The sequence below is a fragment of the Ambystoma mexicanum genome, chromosome 4q (genome assembly GCF_040938575.1).
Source record: "Ambystoma mexicanum isolate Mex_15411 chromosome 4q, UKY_AmexF1_1, whole genome shotgun sequence".
Lineage (NCBI taxonomy): Eukaryota > Metazoa > Chordata > Amphibia > Caudata > Ambystomatidae > Ambystoma > Ambystoma mexicanum.
In genome coordinates, this window is record NC_090928.1 from 204703297 (window position 1) to 204726925 (window position 23629).

Genomic DNA, 23629 nt, shown 5'->3' on the forward strand with positions numbered 1-23629 from the left:
GTAAAAAATTTGGGAGTCCTACTGGACAACGCCCTAACCTTAGAACCAAAAGTAAACACAATAATTAAGAAATGCTTCTTCCTCCTGCACACAAGAAGAATAATCCTACCTCCTGCACACAAGAAGAAGAATCCTACCTTTTCTCTCCTTCACCCGCAAAACGCTGACAGTCGTCACCCTCATCATGTCAAGAATCGACTATGCAAACAGCCTCTACCTCAGGATGCCTGAATACCTCCTGAAGAAATTACAACGCATCCAAAATGCAGCAGTCAGACTCCTCCTCAAACTATCCAGAAGAGACCACATCACTCCAGCACTAAACACTCTACATTGGCTCCCAAGCAAACATCGCATCACGTTCAAAACAATGTGCATAACGCACAGAACAATCTACAAGCCAACGAGACTCCTCAGATCAAGCAATGAAATCTACCTGGAACCAAAACCATACGTCAAGAAAAAACTAGGGGGTTCCTCCTTCTCCCACCTAGCTGCAAAAACCTGGAATAACCTCCCGAAAGAAATAAGAAACAACAAAGACCAACTAAAATTCAGAAAACTTCTAAAAACCTGGCTCTTTGACACCTCAGCACCTAACTGAAACTAAAACAATCAAACAGCAAACACAAAGAACACACTGACTGACTATATGATGGCACAGACAACACCCAAGGCTGACTAAGGGTAACCCCTATGAGAACAAGAGAGACAACGCTAAATAAAATAGAACACAAGCGACAACCCCATTAGAACAGAAATGAGCATACGTGCCCAACATTATAACAACCTTACCCACTCAGAAAGGACATAAGGGACAGGCATAACTGGAAAATAAATCAATCCAAAACTAGGTCACAGCTAGGAAAAACAGGGATAAAAGGCTGGCCGAATACAAAGATGGAAACAGGAAAGTAGCTAATTTAGCATAATGACAGAGAGATGAAACAGCCTTATAAGGCTGAAACTTAACAACCAAAAGGAAACTACCTCTCTAAATCATGAAGGAGAGGCAATAGGAATATGCATCTTCCCTAACATCAAGGATACTAACCAACCCCAAACCCCACCCCAAAAAATAAAGAAATAAAACAACAACTTAAACCTCACCACTCCTCACACACCTCTCACACTCTAATCAAACACAACCAAGCCTCTTAAAACCGCAGCAACCCGCACTCACTTCACCACACCACACAGAACCGCAAGCAACAGCACACGACAGACTCGGAACCCAATAACATACCAATATGCTCGGCGAACGGTGTTAACCGAACCGAAGCTGCCAACAGTACTTCACAGCTCCCTTGCTCTCCTCCAAACTTTATCCTACTAACATGCCTAACCTACCCCTTTTATTTTAGATCCGCCAGAGCGCCAGGGGACCACTCCGGTGGTGAAAGTGCGTGGTACAAATATCCTTTAACATTAACATTTAACATTACAGCAAATAGGCCTGCATGCGATTCTGCAGGTTTTTTCAAGTGCACATTAAGGAGTGAAGACAAAGGAGAACAGACAGAACGATCTTCAGGCAGGGCTGTATACAGATTGTGCAAGTGTTGCAGGGCAAGAGAGGGGCAGGGGACCAAGTGCACCCAGTCAGTAGAGACTGGTGAAGTGCGGAGAGAGAAGCTCTCAAGGTTGTATTACAAGTCCAGTGGGGTGTAGGGCCTTGTGGCAAGTGCAGAAGGACTGGCAGGGGTGACTGGGACCTGTGAGACTCTGAGGTACACCAGGCGGCCAGTCAATAAGCTGTGTGGAAGGAGGGAGAGAAGGAAGAGCAGAGTGCTAGGTTAGCAGGGTAGGGTGAGAGAGAAGGATGAGAAGAGAAAGGTCTTGAGGAGTTTCCGGAACTTTGGAATTTCAGGCTCAAGACGGAGGGTGGCAGGGAGGCTGTTCCAGATGGAGGCACCTGCTGAGGAAAGGGATCTCCCTCCAAATCTCTGCTTGGACAACCGGCTTACTCGTAGATGTTTGAAGGTAGATGAGCGGAGGTCTCGAGAGGGACAGTATTTAGGAAGGCAACATTGAAGGTAAGTATGTCCCAGGCCCCAGAATGCCTTGTGGACAATGCATAGGGTCTTGCATTTGATCCTTGCAGCGCGGAGAGCCAGTGAAGGGATTTCAGCACCAAAGAGATGCGGCCCCTGTGCTTGAGGCCAAGGATAAGTCTCACGGTTCTGTTCTGGATGAGTTGCAGAAGGCGCAGGGTGGAAGCAGGGAGTTTGAGGAAGATGCTGTTGCAGTAGTCCAGCTTGGAGAGAACTAGGGCTCTGGAAACAGTGAGCCACTGAGGGAAAGGGAGAAAAGGTAGGAGGTGTAGTTGATAGTTAGACTTTTTTGAAATATCAGAAATGTGAGAGGAGGAGAGGGCGCTAGAGGGCCATCCAAGATGGCCGCTTAGGTCAGAGCTCCCTCGTAGCCCCGCATCAATCCTGGAAAATCCTGCAGATCCTGGCGTTGCTGACCCCCAGTCTGCCTGTACACGAACTGCTGATGTCCCCAGCTATGCCATGCCGAAGTTTCGTGTAAAATCGGAGCTCCCAGCCCGAGACTCGGCCCGAGAGGCCCGGCTGCCGTGACTCGCGGGGTCGGCCACTCGGCCCCACGCATCAAGAGCTGAGCGCCTTCACTGCGGAGCCCGACGCGCCCCCCCAGCCACCCACGAGACGGGGGCCCAGTATCCTGGCAAGGAGTCGACAGCGGCCCGGGGAGCACGCGTCGAACAGCGGAGGGCCGGCGGGAGATCCTGACCACCCCCTTCCCCCCGCCTGGAGCCATCGCCAGAGTGGAAGAGTCGGCCGTAGGACGCCAGGGCCTCCCCCACGCCCGGAATCTGCACCTGCGGCTCCGGCATCCGGCTTCCCAGCTGAGGGCCGTGGAGCGACAGACCCCGGACGGCGGCCAGCGGCCCAGCAAGAACCCCCACACACACCTAGTGGCGACGAGCGAAGGGGTCATTCCTGGGGCCCTGGGAGGTAAGGAGTGGTGGGGAGACGGCACTGTTCCCCCCCCCTCCGCCTTCGGGACTCGGAGGCGGTCTCACCCGCAGTGGCAGAGGCAAGCAAGCAGCACAGCGCCCCCCGGCAAACCATTCACTCCTGCAACCCGCTGGGCCGGGACGGGTGCGGCACCCGCACACACGGACGACCTGAACCCTACCACTTGGGGTGGGGCATCCTCCCTGCCGCAGACCAACACTCGGCCCTGTACTACAAATCAGGGGCACAAGGTATTGTCCAACACTTCGCCCCCTGAATTAGGAAGAGCTGGCAGAAAGCCTCTGTAAACATCTCTGACACGAGCCAACATAGCGCCTCAACAGTCAACCCCTGCTCGCATAGCGGGTAACTTACTTCCTACGCCAGTCTTCCACTGAAACCCACCAAGGGGGCTGCGCTAACAGTGGAAGAGCACAGCGCACGATGAAATCTGCCCCCCACCCCGCATTGCTGATCAAGCACCACATACAACCAGCCGCGGCCACCCCGATCCGGAGGTGGGTCCCGAGGGGGTCCGAGGCACAACTAGACCACCTGCAACCCATTTTCGACGCTTCCATTCTCACAGCCAAGATGGGAAAAAACGATAAATCTCAGATGAAGCTAAACTTTGAGAGTGGCCCGGCCCCCAGAGACCCTCACCACCCAGAAGATCAAGCTTCATCGTCCGAATGCTCCCACCAGGATGAAGTGGCTGAGAACCCCTTTGAAATCAAAGAAATCCTCCTTGACTTAAAAGCAGGCATTGGCAGCCTGAGTAACAAAATGGACGGTCTCGCGTCCAAAGTCGATCTCATGCAACAGCGTATGGACTCCCAGGCCAAACGCCTAAACGAGATGGAGCAGAGGGTGTCAAATCTCGATGACAGTTCCGCAACCCTAACTAATAGAGTTTCGCAACTGGAATCGCGAATGAAACTAACTGCCGCCAAGTGCGAGGACCTCGAAAGTTGGTCGAGGAGAAATAATCTACGGATAGTCGGTGTGAGAGAACATCAAACGCAGGAGAAAATGGAAGACTTCGTGGAAGCCTTATGCATCACTCTATTCGGCCGCGAAGCCCTATCCCGCCTATTCATAATCGAGAGAGCCCACAGGATTCCCGCGACAAGACCTGCTCCAGGGGCTCCCCCTAGGCCCATAATAGCGAGACTGCTGAACTACAGAGATCGCGACTCCTTGCTCCGCCTCGCCAGAGAAAAACGCGAACTGAGCCACGACCGGGACAAAATCCATTTTTACCCTGACTTCTCCCCGGCAGTACAGTCACAAAGGAAAACATTTGCAGGTGTCAAACAGAGACTCCGCAACAGCCAACTGCCGTATTCCATGCTTTACCCAGCACGCTTAAGAGTCCAACACGAGGGAAAGGTCCAATTTTTCCAAACCCCAGATGAAGCTAATTTGTTCCTGGACCGTCTAGGGCTCCCGGATCAGAATCAGGCTCGCCCCAGACCACAAAGAGACAGGATCCCCAGGAACCCTCCTTAAACGGTTGGGCACAGCTGGACACAAGACCCGGCACATCAGCATTGAGTGGGCCAGACCATTTACAGCAGCACAAGTCGGGGCTGGAACACTTGGGAGACCCCGGGTGCCCCTAGCTCAGCTACTGTTAAGTTACTGTTAGCCTGAGTGGAGTCTGCCCGGCGAGGTGTGGACCACACGTCTCGGCATGGCGACTCCAAGGGCCCTTTTGGTTTGGGGTTGGGAAAGTCGGAACCTCCCGGTGAGCATGTTCAGGGTTGCCACCCTCGGGAGAGCTACATCCTGGGCCAGTTGGGGATTGCCCGAAGTTTGAATATTACAAAGTTAATGGAGAAGTTCAACGCCACCAGTTCCCGATTGTCCCGCTCGCCGCCTGCTCCCTACTCGCTGCCATATTCATCATCGCATCGTGGCTCCCATCCCTCACATACAGACCCAGTCAGCAGCTCTGGCTCAACCAGACCACGGCCGCCCACTGAATCAGAAATGAGATCCGAAATAAAAGCAAAGTCGCCCCGTTCAACGTTTTAACATGGAATATAAGAGGAGGTAACATCCCGGCTAAATCTAGGAAAATTCTGCACGATGTAGACGTGGCCCTGATTCAAGAGACGCACTTTACACCGGGGAGAGACCGCCAGTGGGCCAAAAGCTGGGGCTGCCACAGATACTTTTAATCCTACTCCACGTACTCGAGAGGAGTTGCGATCCTCATACACAGGCGGCTCAGTTTCCGGCTACTGCACACGGCAAAAGACGAGGAAGGCAGAGCACTACTGGTGAGTGGCATCGTCGCAGGTCAGAAAGTGACCTTTGTCAATTCATATGCTCCGAATGTGGATGGCCCTGACAACTTCAGCTGGGTGTTGACCCAGCTCTCCGCGCTCGGCCCAGCCACGGTTGTCTGGGGCGGCGACATGAACACGGTTATGGACCCTACGAGAGATAGATCATCGGCCATACATCAACCAACCTCAAAAGCTGCTCTCCAGATAAAGGAAATCTGCAAAGCATTTGATTTACAGGACACTTGGAGAGTCTCCAGTGGGGAAAGGCGCAAGTACACCTTTCATTCTACAGTCCATAATACAAGCTCCCGAATTGACTACTTTTTTACCTCAACTAACAGCACCCTGGCATGTGGCCGGTGCCACATCCACCCGAAAACACTCTCGGACCACTCGCCAATCTTCCTTAAGCTCAAGCCAGCTAGCCTCACCCCGCCGTTACAACGTTGGCGCTTCAAACAGGGATCACTGCGGGACGAGGTCTTTGCCTCCGAATTAAGAGAGGAGATTGACGTGTTCTTAGGAGCCAACCTGGGTTCGGTCCCCTCGGCAAGCCTAATTTGGGAATCCTTTAAATGCTTTATCAGAGGAGTCTGCCTCGCCAAAGAAAATGGCATCCTCAAGCTCATCAGGGGTGAGCTTGCAAACAGCGAAAACAAATTAAAACAGCTCGAAACTCAGAACGCAAACAAAGACAACCCAGAAGCTGCAGCGGCATTGAAGACGGAATTGCAGAAATTCAACAACGCAGCGGAACGTGAGGTTAAATTTCTACACCACACCAACCAAATCCGCCAATACGGCGAGGGCCAGAAACCAGGAGCTTTACTGGCAAATCTAATTAAAGCCGACAATAAACAGTCCCAAATCGAAAGGATCAGAACTAGGCAAGGGGAAGAGGTCTACACTGACGAAAAGATAGCGGAGGAATCCAGCCTATTCTACCAAGATCTTTACAGTGCCGAGCTACCGAAAGACTCGCACCTCCCCCTGGAATATCTGGAAGACACAGAACTCTACTGGGTCGAACATCAACTACGTGAACCTCTGAACAAACTAATCTCACAGGAATAGATCAAAGCAGCCATAAAGACCCTACAACCCTCCAAAGCACCAGGCCCTGACGGCCTAACGGGACAATTTTTAAGCCCTTTGCAGAACCCCTGGCTCCGTTTCTGGCAGCGGTGTACGAGGAAGCGCTAGAGCTTGGGACCCTTCCTCACTCTACGCGTAAAGCCAATGTCATTCTTTTACACAAATCAGGAAAACCACCAGACGAATGCGCCTCGTATCGCCCGATCTCCCTGCTCAATCTGGACAATAAAATTCTTGCTAAGATCCTGGCGAATAGATTGATGCCCCTGATGCCTGCCCTGGTGCTAGCAGACCAGGCAGGTTTCATACCTGGCCGCAATACGACCTTCGGCATCCGGAGAATGTTTGGAATCATCGAGGCTTTAGACCCTACAGGCCAGGCAATCGCGGTCCTGCTTGATGCAGAAAAAGCATTTGACTCAGTGGAGTGGCCGTTCATGTTCATGGTTCTCACCAGAATGGGGCTGGGGGCCCGCTTTATCAAACTTGCCTCTCTCCTGTACACCAATCCACAAGCTAATATCATAGTGGGCAAGGCAAAATCAGCAGCAATAAACCTGCAGCGCGGTACGAGACAGGGATGCCCCCTGTCAGCACTAATATTCGCTCTGGTAATGGAGCCACTGGCCTCCAACCTGCGGGAACTACGCCAACAAATGGGACTCACCATCGGCCCACACAAACTCATCGTATCCTTATACACCGACGACATAGCACTATTCATAAGGGATCCAGAAGTCAATCTGAATCCGGTCATGCGGGAAGTCATCAGATTCGGGGCGGCCTCCGGACTGAAAACCAATCACTCCAAATCAGTCGTCTTCCCACTGACCCGAGACACGAAACAATTCGCCGACGACTTCGGACTCAAGTGGAGAACCTCGGGGGTCCGTTATCTTGGAATCCAACTGTCACTGGACCCACAAGAGGTATTCCGGGACAACTATGAGGAGGTGTTTAAGTCCCTACAGGACAAGGTCACGCGCTGGAAGACGCTCCCACTGACACTCTGGGGCAGAACCTCCTTAGTCAAAATGGTAATGTTGCCAAAATTACTGTATCTCTTTAACAATATCCCGCTGCTACTACCACAATCCTTCTTGAAAAGGCTGAAAAGCTTGGTTCTGGATCTACTGTGGGCTGGCAGACCAGCCAGAGTAGCATACACAATACCGACGCTTCCCGTGTCCAGCGGTGGTCTAGCCCTCCCCGACATGGAAAAATACTTCTGGGCAGCCCAAGCACAGTACCTCAGCCACTGGTACGCAACACAAACGATTCGCCCCCATGTACAGGTCGAGAGGGCCTTGGCAACTCCCAACTTCCTGACTGCTGTGGTTTTCAGCCAACTTCCCGTTCCCAACCGCACAATGAACGTGATGCTCACAACATACAAGGTCTGGAAGTCGCTAGCAAATAAACTGGGGGTGCAGATAAGGTACTCTCCCCTCTTGCCAGTCAAGTTTATTCCTGGAATCCCCCTAACATCAGAGAAAGTGTTTCACCAGTGGGTCGACAAGCTACACATACAATCCCTAGGAGACCTATTCACAGAGGAGGGCTTCCTGACCCCTAACCAAGCCAAACAGAAAGGGGGCAACTCAGCACTGGACGTGTTCCTCTACTTCCGAACTCGATACACTATGCAGACCCACCTGCCTGGTTTCCCGAGACAGCCACCGACCTGGCAGTTACTGCATGATGTCATTCAAGCACAGGGGGAAGGCAGGCTGGTGTCGCAAATTTACAAAGCACTGACCACCGGAACACCCCCCGTCAACTCTGGAGCGAAAACAAGATGGGAACGAGCGCTAAATACAAGTATATCGGAGGTTGATTGGGGCTGCATTCTGAATCAGACCCAGAAAATTGCACTTTACTCCCGGCCTAAACTTATCCATTTTAATTTCCTCCACCAAACCTATTATACACCGGAAAAAGCTAATAAACACCATCCCGACACCCAGGCCGAATGCAGGAGATGTGGTACTCTATCAGCGAGCTTCATTCACCTGGCATGGGAATTCCCTGAAGGAGCCCCATTCTGAAACCGAGTGTTAGACACGACATCCGCAATCGTGGGAGAAGTAGTACAACCGAGATGCACAGCAGCTTTGTTGGGAATGACGAGATTGCTATCCACGCCATCGAGGAAACTGACCTGAGTCCTACTGACACTAGCCCGCAGGAGAGTTGCCATGGCATGGGGCCGCGGCCCCCCACCTTCCTACACCGCTTGGCAGAAAGACTTACTCTACTACCAGGACACAGAAGCAGATTACATAAAACTCCTCCCGCTTCACGCGCGCCCGCCCGACATATGGGGCCCGCTGATATCCTTCCTGATAAGTGAGGCCGACACCTCCTCAGAGGGACCACTAGACGCTGGGAACACACCCTGATGCAGTCTTAACTCGGGCCGACAGGAATTACCACAGGGTCACAGGGAGGCTGAAATGATGCACAATGGGGACGATGCAGAGGTGCGGCAAGGGCTGGGGGTGGGGACTCAGAGGGGGGGGAGGGTTGGGGCACTGGTTGACGGCGTAAAGTTAAATCCACCCTAATGTGGGTGCGTATTTGTATGGTGTGTTGAAAGACCAAAAATAAAGGTTTAAAAAAAAAAAAAAAAGAAATGTGTGAGAAGGAGAGAGCGGAGTCAAAGATGACCCCAAGGTTTTCGGCCTCACAAGTGGGGGAAGGCGCAGGGCCAAGGGAGACCGGCCAGAGTGAAAGGGGGAAAGCGGGAGCAGGTGTCCCAAAGCAAACAATCCCAGATTTACTGGCATTGAGACAAAGGTCGTTTGCAGCACACCATGACTGAATAGCAGATAGACAGTCAGGTATGAGTGAGGCGGAGGAGGCAGCTGAGGGTAGCCTGAAGGATAGCTGTGTGTCATCCGACATAACACTGGAAATTAGAGGTGAAGGTGGCAATCACACGTGCCAGGGCAGCCATGTAGATGTTGACGAACCAAGGGGATAGGTTAGAACCCTGGGGAATGCCGCAGGTTCAGAGGGTGATAGTCGGGAGAAAGGAACCAAATTCGACCTGGGATGGGCGGTCAGAGAGAAAAGAGGTTAACCAAGCCAGAGCCTGACTTGTGATTCCCAAGGTGTCATTGAGCCATGAGATCAGGATGTTGTGGTTAACCGTGTCAAAGGCAGAGGAGACATCAAGGAGATCTATACCTGGACAGGTATTCTTTGGATCGTCTTAGAAATGATTGTTTAGAATTGTATGAACACCATAATATGCTCAATGGCCAATGTTTACAGTGCAAACACCCAAGAGGAACTTTCACACACAAATTGACAATCCTGAATTGTCCTCGAATAAATGGTTGATGGATCGGCCTAGAAAACATATTTTTAACCATTGCAAATTAAATCAAAATTAACTGGTTTACAGTACTTTTAAATATTGTCCTGACCTAGAAAGGCCTGAAACTCCTCTAAGCTCTTGCTCAAAATTCCAGGTAGTAGCAGACTGTGCGTTCTATGTCCTGTGCTTCTTTATGTATACCCCCCACCCCCTGCCTCTGACTTGTTGCTGTAAAGCAGAATGTTGTTTCTATCTCTTACTGGTTTGAACTGTGGCATCAGCACATTACATTATTCACCCTGGCTGTACTGTGGTGAGTGGCCATCACTAACGTGGTACTAGGACATTGTCTAGTGGGAGGACCCATATTGAGTGACGGGGACTGGACTAATGCATGAATTATAATGATAAGATTTGGTAGATGAGAAAGAGAAAGATTCCTGTCACCGGGGATTTGTTGAGTGGATCAGTGGTTCTGGTAAGGGGTGCTAAATTAGGTTCCCAGGATTAATGGGATTTCCTTAGTAAAACTCCCGGAGCTCCCTTGGGTGTGGTTTTCAGCAGATTCCTTTTAGGCTGCTGTGTTTCCATTTATCGAAAGTGCTGACTTTCCGCCGGCACATGATCCGCAGCCATTCAGCATTTTATTTATTTCAGCACCAGTAATCAAGTGATCCATAGAGCCTTTTGAGAAATTAATATTTATCAAACCAGCCGCTGTATTTGTGCCAATACCCGAGTACCACACAAGTGCTCCCAGGAAAGGGTGTGTGGCTTGTGAGGCATTAAACATTGCGGGGCGCTGTTGTCCATAGTTGCTCCTAGCAGCTGTGCTGTACATTTGCTCTCTATATTACTGGAGAGTGTGATTATGGTATGCCCTGTGACCCTGTCACTCGTGCTCAGAAGGGGAGGGTGGGCCTTGTCCTTTGCAGGATGTCCAGCTGCAGTCTGGTTGCTCCCTGTCGCAGCCACCCTTCCAGGGTACTAACACAGGGGTGTTGCCCCTGAGCTTCTATCAGGGGCTACAACCAAAAGACCTTGGGCTTAACCCCCCAACCCCAGCTTCTCCAAAGCGACAACCCTGGCACTAAGGATTATTTCTTTGTCTGTTGTATCAAGCTCCGGCACACCTGGGTGGAGCCACCCCATCTGATCACACAATACCGAAACAAGGAGACCAAATTCAGCAGGATGCAGCAAACAGGATTTAATAATACAAGCAGATCTAAACACAAAGGATGGCTCATGAAATCTAAGCCCCTCCCCAAAAAGGTATAACTTATATCGCCTTCTGCCTAGCCATCCACAACCACAATGTTCACCCATACAGTGCCTGTTATATCTAACACTCTGCTTTGCTAGAGACATGATTAAAAAAAATATATATCAATACGGGGTATAATGCATCATAGCATGCTAGTCATAAACTCTTATACATGCTATTTTTCCAACATTAACAAATCATATTTGTTAGTGGCACAAAGAGCTATGTCATTCAAGTTCTGGGCACCATTGGGGTCACCGTGTTCCCTTCACCTACTCCTGTTAGACAATAAATGAATGATGACATGAAAATCACAAAAGTAGCTGGGTCTGTGGCTCAGTAGACTAACTCGCCTACTAAAGGGGCCTGTGTTTGACCTCATGGTCTCAGCACCACTCAGCCTTTCATCCTTCAAAGGTTGATATGATATAATATGATAGGTCATTTATAACACACCTTTACACAAGTGTTTCTTGGTGTGAGAAGACAAAGAAGGGTGGGCAGAAGGAGGACAAAACAACAATCGTACTCAGCCTTGTGTCATTCATATCGCACAAGTGCGGAGGGGGAGAAGTGTGAGCTTATGGACCTTTAAACAGGTAGCACATCATGCAGTAGATAGGATGCATAGTAACACTTATACCAAATAATCAAACCAACTCAGGAAGACGGCAAAGTGCGTTTACTGTTTAATTATCAATTATCTAAAACAGGGAGTTATAATGGACATCAACAGACTCTGCACAGCATATCTCTCAAAGCATTTAATAAAAAATAATACTTTTATAGCATAAACTCATCATACGTGACATCATACTACGTGGAAAATAAGCGGAAACCTATGGGGAGTTGTGTTTGGCTCAAGGGGAACATCTAAGTATACTTTCTATAAGGGATCGAGTTGTGATTGAGTCTCTACAGTCAGGTGGAGAACTCATGCCCACCCCTAGTGCAAGTCATCTTCAACAGTTATTTGACACACAGTTCGTCATTGGCTATCGAACTATAACGCTCTTTGTTATATGGCCTTCTACAATTGGTTGGCACGCTTGTGCCCTTCTGGAACATCAGGATCACTAGCAGCACATACACACATACACCAGGTGTCAGGGGGTGGACTTAACCTTGTCTCCCAACCCAATGAAACCAACATCTCTCATCACCCATGCCTTCTGCCATGCAGATTGTCTTTGAACTTGGCCTTGCAAAGTATCCTTGCTCCTGAGAATATATGGGAGCGTGAGCATGCGCTGTCTTGGTTCTGGACTGCATGCCCAACTTCTATTTCTATCCTTGGCTCACGTGACAGGAGACTGCAATTCGGACCTTTTTCTAGCATTTAATTGTATTAAATGAACAAACTTGACACTCATGGTGTTCTTTCTTTGTGCCTTAACAAGGGATGATTCAGTGCCTCACGCTCGCTGTTCTTGAATGATAAATAACCAGTTCATGGCTGCTTCATGCTTGACATCAGGCAAGCAACTCTTCCAGGCCTTTCCACAATCTTAGTTGTTTGTTTGCTGCAACAGAGCGTCTGCCTTTTAACCATGGGTTTGAACTTACTAAATTGTGACACCGAAGTCCAGCTTCTATATAATGGCAGCACCGTCTGAGGTCTATTCACTACGTACAGCTAGCCGCTAAGATTACTAAGTCTACTTGCGTTACTCCATATGTACAGTTATTGAACGATTTGCATTTTCTGCAGTGCTCTTCACATGTGCGATCCTTGTCTCATATATGAAAGTTTACTCGATTCTTTACTTTGTCATCAAATATAAGGAAATATAATTTCTATAAGGTTCATACACTCTCTTCTTCGACTAGTATTCTACACGCATCACGCTTGCTTCTTGTGACGTCACCAACTTCTCTTTCTCACATTGTCATATTCCTTCGTGGACCTCCTCCAAGAGACTGGCATCTCTACAAGGATACATCAGATAGTTTACTTAGTGGATACCTTTTCTCGAAGACTCTCCGTGGATTAGTCACAGCCACTGCTGTCATTCATGGTGCGATTTCTGGCTTCCAACATATAGGTAGGAGGGGGGTGGGACTTCCTGCAGAGGCATTTGGCTGCTCCTCTACACTCCCCCCTCTGGTTGATTTATCAACCACACCTTCATTTATCTCTGCATTTTGATTTCTTTCTCTTGAAGAAGTGCTTCTTCGGGGTCCAAATCTTCACTAATCCCTTCAGAGATCCTGCTGATTTGACATGGTCATCTACGTTCCAGGTCATGTAGCTGCACTGTCTATTCGGATTACAATAGACCCATTGTCCTACATACTTCTTGTGATTTTTCAGATACAGGAACTTCGTTCCCTCAGGTGCTTCTATGTTTGACTCTATAAATGTTCTGATATCTTCATCTGTCAACTGCTTGCGTCTAAACCCTGATTCGACATTGATCATGATTTTCATTCCAACTGCCTTCTTCGGTGTCTTCTTGCATTGTGTAATAATTATCTTAATGACACAGAATCGGAACATCACCATCACTAATACTGCTCCAAGAAACTTGAAGATGTTCGCCATCCATTGTGGAACCAATGAGAAAATAGATGCAAACCAACCGTCATCTGCACTGGCCTCTGTCTCGTCTTCCATCTGGTTGTGCAGTTTCGTCAGCAACGTTCTGGCCTCTTTTAAGGTCCCATTCTCGCCATCGTGAGAAGGTATGAACGTGCAATATGATGGCCTAATTTTGGCACAAACTCCTCCATCCATTGCTGTGATCACGTCAAGGACATAGCTATTCTGTAGGGTCATCAGTCATATGGCCCTCAATTCTTCTTTGATAGCATTGAATCCCTTGATGGTGGTGTTGATCGTCTGCAGGAGCTCCCCTCTGGTTATTTGTAACCATTTAGCATTCGCTATTGTGTGGATCGCTGGCTTAAAAATAGTCATGAATACTGCAGCAGTCTGGCTAAAAAACCTGTGCTCATATGGAATAGCATCAAAGGCTTCTATTGATTTTGCTCAGAAACAGTTCTTCCTTTTTGTTCAGTTGAGAAATTCAAGTGATCTTCTCCTTCTTAAATGTGCATCTGCTTTTGGAAATTCACCAATTTTCAGGTCACTTTGTGGAATCACTAACGTTGGAATATGGATGAGCACCACGGAACACATCCCTCCCCAGTCCTTGGGTAACCTCATGTAGGCTCCGGACATGCAAGCCCAATAATGATCCATCAGGATGGCTGTTCCTTCCTTCATTCCTGGTACATCAAAAATTCGACCACACTGGTGATTCTCTCCAACTATCCTTGTGCCATTATTTCTGAAACACAAGGACACACTCTTCAGAGGGAGTATCTGCAATGGTCCTCCCTTGTCATCGACCAATGTCAACGATCTTGCAATCTTTGGCGATTTGACCCTTGCATTCTTTTTCTGCATTTGCCACAACTTCGTCCCATTGTCCGTTTAATGCTGCTGCTTTGCACACAACCAATCAGTCAACCCATCCTTGAGTCATCCCATCCTGTGAGTCAGCACTGTTCCTTTAATTTGTAATTTTCCTTTTTTCCAACATATCCGTATCTCTTCTTTATTCTTGTCTTGGCAATTAACATCTTATTTTCTTCGATCCTGATTCCTGCTCCATTCATTCCAGGCTGTTCATATTTTAATATTTGATGCTTTGTTTCTGGCTTCTCTCTTGTCTTTAAATCTTGCTGTAAGGCAAGATTGTATGCTGTACCCTGTGGGAGACTGCACCAGCCTTGTCCTCTTGGCAATAGTTAACCCAACCTTTGGTATATGCTTGTACTACACAAGTTGGCAGAGTGACTGAGCAGCCAGGCCTATCTCAAGAGGGGTCATTGTGAGCTGTAAGGTTTTTATACAGAGTTTCACAATGACAGTTATTCAACTAAACACTTACACACAAGGTTTCTTGATTAAACAATTATTAATTTATTTAACAGTCAATTGAATAAGCCTTCTTTAGAAGGGAACAATCATATAACACAGAATATACTTCAATACATACACACTCTGAGTTTCACTAAATCAGTTGATACCCATTAGGGATGGCACAGAGACACTTCCTACAACTTTAGGTGACTTAAATGACTAGGACACTGTGGACATTGATTTATCACTGGTACATTTAGAGCAATACTGAGTGGGAGATCAAAGGAAAGGTTTTAGAGGGAGAAAACAATGGTTAACAAATATTCTTAAGCAGGTAAGTACTTTTAAAACACTCCAATGCAAAGTAAACTAACCCTTTCCTGGGGGAAAGGCAGAGAACAAAGTCAGAGGTAAGAAGAGTCTTTCAGGGAGCCAGAACAGCCAATGTTAGTTGAACAAAAGTCTAGGTGAGCTGAAACACTTTTTGTAGGTAGGTAAAAAGGCTTACACAATGTTTTAGAAATGTTTGTAGAAAATGAAATCACTGCAGGGCCACAAGCTGGAAGGCTTGTGAGGGACAAAGCTGCAAGCAACTCTGCAAGGGCAACCAAGACAAGTCTAAACTGAGAGCTTGCAATGGTACATGACAAGAGGTAAGCCCTGTTAGTTGTACAGCACCTTTGGTTAGAAGAAAACTGCCTTCAGCTGGCTTCTGTTCCTGTGTAGGTCTGCAGATCCTGTGTTCCTAGGCCTCAGTCATGGAGAAAAGAGGCAGGATGGCTGAGGACTCCTGCACTACGAATGGAAGGTCGGCAGCAGCAAGGGGCAAACTTTGAATCAGGTGCACTTTGCGATTTCAGCTCCCCGTGTCTCTCGCAAAGTGCACCACTGTGGTTCTTGGATACCTTAATGGACTTTCCTTGCATCTGGGGTCCAGCACTCTGTTGAGGTGGCTCAGGCTTGGCCTGTCCTGCTTCAATGGAGTCCAGAGGATCTTTCTGGAGCTCGGGTCTGACTTAAAAGCAATGCACTCGATCTGGTGTTCCTCTCCCTGGCACTTCGGTTCTTACAGCAGCAATGGAAGTACAGCCAGCTACGAGAGGATGTCCAGACGAGTTCACATTGGGGTTGATTGGTCCTACCAACCCAAGGGGAGAAGTTGTCTGTTGCAGGGTTTCTCTAGTCGAGGCGAATTCGGAGCTTCAGTAATGCAACAGGGCTTCACCGGGAAAACCAACGGTGCAGGAGTTGCAGCAAGCGTCTCTTCCAAGTTTTGGATTCCTTCGTCCAGTGGTCGACTGTGCCTTCCAAGCAAAAAGTCTCGCCTTTTATGCAGGTTTCTCCCATTCATTTGAAGCCTCGATGTCACTCACACAGTAGGGTGGCTGTCCTCCAAGGACTGCCAGCCGGCCAATCTCCTTTGGGTGTGTTCCTGTAACTAAGGGGATTAAGCACAGGGACTTGTGGGCACCTCCCTTACTTCCTGCCCCTGCCAGACACGCTGGAGCCAAAGGCAGGATTCACTAGTGAATCCTAGCAAAGACAAAACAAACCAAACCTGGTTTGGCGCGCAGATTAAATCTCAAGAAGGACCTTTCCAACAAGAAATGGCGAAAAAAGAAGACCGGGCCATTTTGACAAAATGGGCACCCATGGGTGTCTTACTGAAGCTGCAATTACAGCCTGCAGTAAAAACACACAATGGTAGGAAAAATAAACCACTGCCACCAGCCACTAATTGTAGAAAGGGTAACATAAAAATGTTACTTGAGAAGCTAGACAAAGGGTATAATAAGTAACCCCTCCAGTACCCTATTGTAAGATAGTGTCTGCTGGGTCTAGAAAGTTATAAAATGTAAGTAAAGTCAATTTCAATTCACTGCTTTTGGAAAGAGTATTTTCACCAAGAGAAGCTATTTCAACTCCAAGAGACTTCCCTGCGTCACAGCACTGAAGGTGCCGTTTGTCACAGTGTAAAGATGATGCCTGTGGAGGTTGTCAGACTCCAAAGTCAAAAGAAACACAGAGTCCAAATCACGCAAAAATACATGAGAGAGTGGGGAAAAGGTCTCACTCTCTCCAGGTTAGAAATTAAAAGTCCTAAAGTCCTGCAAAAAGAGCTGGGGTTCTCTAAGGTATAAGTGGCACATTTTTAAGAATTCTCCCTAACACTCACCCTCCCACCCGAGACTTAGGGACAGGAGGATTTAATCCACTCCTGGATGAATGTCCTTACTCCAGTTGGTCATATTTCTGGAGAGACCATCACCATGCTGGGGATTACACCCTTCCTGTGCTCTATGGTGACATCAAACCCCTGAAGGCTGATTGACCATCTTAACAATTTAGGATTCTCCCCCATCCTCTGCATTAACCATCTCAAGGGTTGTTGGTCTGTTTGAATTACAAAAGTAGATCCATTCAACTATGGTCCAAATTTCTTTAAAGACCACACAATGGCAAAACATTCACGTTCTATGGTTTCCCACCTTGTTTCACTGTCCTTCCGTTTCCTACTGATGAAGCAGATAGGGTGTTCTCTGCCTTTGCCATCCAGCTGACTCAGAACTGCACCTATTCCTGTATTTGAAGCATCTGTTTGTACAATAAAGGATTGGTTCTAGTCAGGAGCTCTCAAGACTGGAACACGACAAAGGGCTTTCTTAAGTCCTTCAAATGCCTGAGTGCACTACTCATTCCACCTGACCTTCTTGGGGAATTTGGGTGAGGAGATCACATTCAAGGGAGGAGCTATGGTCCCATAGTTCTCAATGAAGTTCCTACAGTAACCGGTGAGACCTAAGAAGGCTCTCACTTGTGGAGAGTAGTAGGGGTGGCCCCGTTTTATACAGCGTGTACTTTGCAAGGCAATAGCCTTATTTCACCTCCTCCTACCTCATGTCCAAGGTTGACCACTTTGCTCTGACCAATTTGACACTTGCTTGCCTTTATGGTCAGATGGGTCTGTTCAAGAGCCTGAAATACATATCCTAGGTGGTCTAGATGCTCTTCCCAAGTGGGGCTGAACACTGCAATGTCAACCAAGTATGCCATACAGAAGTCTTCCATCACATTCAGAACGGTTCTACGTTATTTCGCCGCAGTATTTTTCATGGCGGGATTTTTCATCAGCGTTTATTTTTTAAAAACTCATAGTTTTTTTTTTTTGTGGGGATTTACCCCCCAAGAACCCTTTTTTCTCTTTTTTTTATTCCCTTACACCCACAACCATATATTTAATTTTGTAACCCCCCCAAAAAAACAAAAAAAACAATGAGTTTTTTTTTCGAAATTAAAACACGCGATGAAAAATACTGCAGTGAAATGCGTGTATACCTTCAGAACATGACTCACTATCCTTTGGAATGTAGCAGGTGCATTATTTAGTCCAAAGGGCATAACCTTAAACTGGTAGAGGCCTCCTGGGGGTGGGAATTGCAGTTTTCTCCTTGGCGTGGTCTGTCAGAGCTATTTGCCAATAACCTGATGTTAAGTCAAATGTACTGAGGAACTTGGCTGAAACAAGTTTGTCCACCAGCCCATCTGTCCTAGTTAAAGGATGGGCATCAGTCGTGGTGACTGCATTAAGAGCTCTATAGTCCACACATAATCTCAACTCCATGGATCCTGCCTTTGGTACTAGTACAACTGGACTAGCCTATGGACTTGTAGATCACTTTATTACCCCAAGATCAAGAATCTTCTTGACCTCCTCCTTTATGTGGGTTCCTACATGTCTGACATTATGAAACCCCTGCTTTTGACAGGGAGACAGTCACCAGTGAGAATATCATGCTGACCCCAAGAAGTCAAGCCTGCTGTCAGTGAAAAGAGGGAGGCAAACTGATTTAACAGAACTTTGCACTCACCATGTTGTTGCAGAGTCAGATCAGAAGAGAGAATAACTCCTTCTATTTTTCCATCTAAAGGCTGTCCATTGAGAATGTCAGGTAGAGGTTCAATCTCCCCCTCCTCTCGATCAGAGGCTAAGAGCAAAGCTCCCAGTTCAGGTCTGGATACATATGCCTTTAGGCAGTTGGTATGAAAGACCCTAGGGGCATCCTTGGGATTGCCCAAGTCCCCTAAATAATGGACTTCTCCAAGTTTGGCCACAACCTTGAAGGGTCCAATTCATTTGTCCTGTAAGGCCCTCTACATTGTAGGCACCATAACTAGAAGTAGCTGGTCTTGAGTAAACCCAACCATGATGGCCTTCTGGTCATGCCAATGTTTAACCAGAGCCTCACCTGCTTTCAAGTTATCAGAAGCTTCTGCCATCATTTGTGTCATTATCCTTCGGAGACCTAACACATAGGGCCTCATTACGAGTTCGGTGGTAACCAGGCGGTTTTTCCGCCTCAGTTACCGCCGGACTCGTATTACCATTCCGCCTCTGTGACTCCCGGAAATACCAGGGCATTACGACCCTGGTGTCCTGGGAATTCCGGAGGCGGAATTCGGTAAATCCCCATTCCCATTGAGTCCTATAGGACTCAATGGGAATGGGGAAGTGGAAACACCGGCACCATCTCGTGATGGTGCTGGTGTTTCCACGTCCGCCTGCAGGCAGGCGGTGTTAAACCCGCCAGGTCAGACCTGGCGGGTACATCACCTCCCACCTGCAGGACTCGGGATCGGGCGGTCCGGAATTAACAGTGGCGGCGGGTTTACCGCCACTGTTAATTCCAGACCGCCCGACCTGTAATGAGGCCCATAGTCAGTGACTCTCACTGGCTTGAGGGAAGGAGCACCCTCCAACCCTTACTTGATTAGGGCTAATAGACCTCTAACCGGATGACCATAGAGGAGCTCAAAGAGCTGAATCCAACCCCTTTCTGAGGGACATCTCTATAAACAAAGAGAAGGCATGGCCGTAGAAGGTCCCACTTTCTTTTAAGGGATTCCTCTAAAACACCTATCATGCTCTTCATAGTTCTATTAAACCTCTCCACCAACCCATTGGTTTGAGAACTTGTAGGTTACTCCACAGGTTTTCCACATGGCTTGCATGTAGTGGGACATACCATTGGTCCCCCCTGTCTGAGATAACCTCCTTAGGAAAACCTACCCTGGTAAAAATATCAAGCAGGGCCTTAGCCACTGCCTGGGCAGTAACAGTCCTCATAGGTATGGCTTCAGGATACCTGGTATCATGATCTACCACAACCAATATAAATCAGTTGCCTGAAGATGTGGGAGGGTCCAGGGACCAACTATGTTGATCCCTACCCTCTCAAAAGGATCTCCCACCACTGGGAGGGGCACCAAGGGTGCCTCATTCTTGGCTCCACTCTTGCCAGACATCTGAAAAGTGTGCCAGCTTCTACAGAATTTATCTACATCAGGCCCCATCTTGGGCCAGTAGAAATACAGAGAAATCCTTTCCTTGGTCTTCTTAAAGCTCAAGTGACTAGCTAAAGGAATCTCATGGGCTAACTATAGAAACTGGGGTCTCGCCTCCTGAGGCACTACAAGCCTTCTGTAGTCCTCTGGGGTAGACTCAATAGGCTCAATGCAAAGGAGGTCATCCTCCCAGTACAGCCTGTGCTTCCCTGGCTCTTGCCCATCCAGCTGGGAAGCTGCCTGTATGCGAAGTCCTTCAAGAGTAGGACACTCTCTCTGACCTCTGCTGAAGTCTGCCCTAGAGGGTCCAAATTATGCAAGCAAAGTCTGCAGCTCAGGATTGCCTTTCATCAATGACATTTGTGATGTCATCTTTGATGTCATCGGAGTTAGTCTTAGCAGTGCACAGTGGTGGCACGAGTTATGGTTGCTTAGCTTACCATAACTGGTGAATTTCTGGGGTTTTTTGGTTTTACTTGTAACCGTAGTGTGGATAGGGTGTTGTTAGTGCAAAGTAACTGTAACGTCCCTGTAACAAAAGTTTTGGACTGAATTTGCTAGGTTGTTCTTAGGGCAACTGAAGCATAACATCTGTTTACTAAAGACTTGTCACTGCATTCGATAGGTTTTTAGTAGGGCACTGTAACCAGAACCTTCCTTTAGCATAGTTTTTTGAGTAAAGTTGATAGGTTTTTAATAGCGCAACTTAACCATAACATCCCGTTAACAATGTTTTGTCACAGATTCCTTGTCTGCCCTCATGACAAACTTGGTAAAAGCCTAAATTCCCCTGTGTATGTATCCATTTGTGCTACCCCTTCCCCAGGCCTCCAGATAAGGTGCATACTAGGCCTTTTTACGCGTGAAAATCTTGTAAATACGACAGCTTTATTATTTTCCTGTATACATTTACACACAATTTTAGAGCAGAGGGCCGTTTAAAGGTCCGGTTACTTGACAGAAACCAGAACGCTTCTTTTGATTTGTATCTACATGGATGTAATTGCATGTCATGGGGAAAAGCCTCTGAAACAGAATTTATTTTTCTGAAGCCTTTCAAAAAGAAACTGCACACTGTGATAAAAGGAATGGTTTCTTTCCATTCAGCTTCTGCTGTGTTGATGCTAATGGAGAGCAAACAGAAGCACTGTACATATTTAGCATTTTAGGATTGCATAGTTAATAAGATGGGAAATGAAGTTGCAACTTAGAATTAATCCTTTGTAACAAATTATGCTCATTTTTCCAGTGAAAGCAAATGGGTATTGCACAATTTTATTTTTCAGAGTTCCTATGCTGTGCGCATAATCCTGCAGAGGCAGATAATGTTTACACTTATAATTTAATTTACACTCTAATTATTAAAACTGTGTGTAAAATGATAAATATGCACGGCCTAGTTTACATCCATTCAACCTTGCAGTCAATTAGGTACATTACTATAAATGGTCAGTGGCAGCAGAGTCTTTGCTCAATGGTGAGTGATTGTCATTATACCAATCACAGGTGTTCTAGCCTCTCAAATCTTCAAGACTACAATTAAAACATGCAACACCTGACTCTCCAGGAAGTGTAAGCGCTGTTCAAAAACAAACAAATGAGTTACACTTGTAATTGTAATAGAAATTAAGCAAAACCTGTTCCAGTGATAATCCAGATAGGTATTTAACTCTATGTAGCGCTACATACATGGTTTGTCCAACATCTAGGTACTGTGATTATTATACCTCAGTCGATACTCAGTTTACCGACCTCTGAAGGATGTTAGCCAATAAGATAGCTCAGTCTGTTGAGCGCTCGTTGCTGTGATATGTGCGTGATCTTTAGGTTACAGGTTCAAATCCCGGCAAGGCCAACTCAGCCTTTCATCCTTTCGAGGTCAATAAAGGAGTACCGACTTTGGTTTGATGATAATTGTGATGTTCTATATACGGCGCTTTGCCAAAACCTCTATATAAAGAACCATTTAACCATGAGATTAGATATAGAATTTAGCATGGAGTCCTTGCCTCCCTGCACTGTTGTATCATAACATTGGCATACCATTAGGTAGTAATAGCTCCAGGAAATGAGGACTTTCATTAAACATCAAAAGACAATTCTGCTATCGAACCTCAAAAATAAACAATTCATATTTGCTGTATTATGTAATTGGTTAGGTTTTTGTGTTTTCAACATTTAAATATATACCGCAGAGATCAAATGGCAAGACCTTTGAAAAAATAATGAAAGGTGTTTTCTGTTACAATGCAGAAAGCTGATGCATATTGATTTCCATACAGTTTTTGCACACGTCGGCTGGATGTCACATACATTTTACTCTCTTGCAAAGGAGAAAACAAAGGAGAAAAGTCATACATTTATTCTCAAAGTTTAAAAATGGGGAGTAAAATACTCCTACCTCAAAATCTTATCTGGAACACTGCCCTTCCCTTTCCTAATAGTGTTGTATATGTATATGTGAAGTGTTGGTGAGTGTGTGAGTGGTTTCTATTTTTTGGTTACAATGCATGGTGAGTCTGTGCCGTACATTACTGTCTGACATGAGTGCAGGTAAGCAAAATGGAGGTTTTCTAGGGAGACTGCACCTGGCCGGGGTATGTGCAATCTCAATGCAGGTACCCGTAGGACTTCAGTACTGACCGCATGACTGCATCTTCAAATGCACTTTTAATTAGTTGTGGGAGCACACGTCTGTCCATTGCACAGCAATGCGCATGATATGATAGATATGATAGGTTATTTATAACATGCTTAATACCCAGAGGTTTCTAAGCGCGGACCCGGGGATCGAACCTGCATTGCTCTGTGTTGTTTTGCTTCCAAGGAGAGCACAGTTTCCCCTGAGCTATCCTGCGGAGACCTGGCATGCGTAGGGAATCCTCTGTGTGCTGGTAACACCGCCCCTGTTGCCAGCCCTACAGATTCATATGGTAGGCTACCGCATTTAAAATAGTCCTGGTGACAACGTGAATTGCTGTGCAAACCTAGCAACATACGGCTGTACCACGCCAGGCTGTATGAGGCCCACTGGAAAACGAGGAACAGCAACCTCCAGTGTATGGTGGGCGTGTAAAATGTCACATTAATTTGATCGATCTTCTGCTAGCCTTTCCATGACCCGTGAAACAGACACACCGTCTCTGCACTGAGTACTGTGACGGAAACTGGCAAAGGTTTGCTTGCAGGTCGTAGAGTTGGAGAAAACATTTAACTGCAGACCTGACAGTTTGTAGTGAGTCTGCAAAATGGCAAAGCTGGTGCGGCTTGGTCAATCACATACTAGTGCATGTAGAGAAATAAGCAAATAGCAGAATCTTCGGAGCGCAAAGAATATCAATGGTGGTTAAAAAAATTACTGTAGCCGCATGGGTGTCTCTGAATAATTATCTTCCTGCTCCACGTAATGAAGCTGCGCTTCTCTTATTGGAAGCATTCTCGTATTTC